Source organism: Azolla caroliniana, unplaced genomic scaffold (assembly GCF_043228905.1).
Source record: "Azolla caroliniana isolate FFs.n. ecotype wild unplaced genomic scaffold, voAzoCaro1.0.p SCAF_6, whole genome shotgun sequence".
In the NCBI taxonomy this organism is placed as follows: Eukaryota; Viridiplantae; Streptophyta; class Polypodiopsida; order Salviniales; family Salviniaceae; genus Azolla; species Azolla caroliniana.
The window spans coordinates 1190325-1191428 of NW_028230441.1; the positions used below are offsets into that span (position 1 = coordinate 1190325).

General features: G+C 38.6%; 1 non-coding gene across 1 annotated transcript; it reads left to right on the plus strand.

Annotated features, from left to right (window-relative positions):
- The first annotated feature begins 770 nt into the window (after positions 1-770).
- Positions 771-854, plus strand: TRNAL-CAA (transfer RNA leucine (anticodon CAA)). The gene has a single exon. It is a non-coding gene; the product is annotated as a tRNA-Leu (tRNA).
- Positions 855-1104: the final 250 nt, after the last annotated feature.

Genomic DNA, 1104 nt, shown 5'->3' on the forward strand with positions numbered 1-1104 from the left:
ATACATGTGCTACGTAGCGGCACTACGATAGCGGATAGCTAGATTTTGCCATCAGCATCCCGAACACACAATCACGGAGTCAGGTGGGCTTAGTGGATTTTCTAAACCATACGCTCTGATACCATGTTAAGAAATAGGTAATTAAGTACGGGTTAATTAGTACCTAATTATGTGATTAAGTCAAGCGAAAGATTAAGTGATATGTGTGTGTATGTGTGTGAGAGTAAGAGGAAGAAAGAGAGGAAGTTAACACTTATGAACAATGAGACAAGATGGGGGATGATTAACTATATTAAAAAGCATCATCAAACACAAAAATACCCACAATGAAGTATGTATACAACTCATGTGCAAAGGTGCACATATGTGAGTAGAATATAGGTACAAGGGTATAAGTCCTATATTAAATGACATGGTAGTGGAGGATCTATAATGTATGCCACTCAAGTACAAAATCCTATTTAACATTTTAAGGTCAACATACTAACTAGATTCTATCTAGGTAACTACTAAGTTACACGTGTTGACTAAACGACTAAACTAAGTTGAGGTTGATATCTCAACAGAAGGAATGTGCTACACATTGATGCTCGGCAAGTCAAGATGGCCGAGCAGCCTAACGTGCCAGACTCAAGTTTTGGTTCTTGTGAGAGAGTGTGGGTTCCAATCCCACTCTTGACAGGTTCCTTGTCATTTGAATCCCATTAATGGGACTATTTGTCTAATGGCTCGACATTGAAAAATGTTTTGCATTTCTTTTGTTATCCAAAGCCAAGATGGTTGAGTGGTCTAAGGTGCTAGACTCAAGTTTTAGTTCTCGTGAGAGAGTGTGGGTTCAAATCCCACTCTTGACAAGTTTAATGTCATTTGAATCCCATTATTGGGACTTTAAGCCCTCTTTTTTGCTGATTTGATGTACATCCTTGTTGTATCATTTGTATGTTGGGTCAAATTAGAAACCTATTGAAATAATTAATTTTAGGGTTTGCCTTACGGTTTTGCAAGGAGTGCAGGTCAATATACCGCTTGAATACGGAGCGTGTCCACTCTTGATAGCAAGCACAAACATATGTGTTATATGACAGCATAGGCACGAAGCCCAAT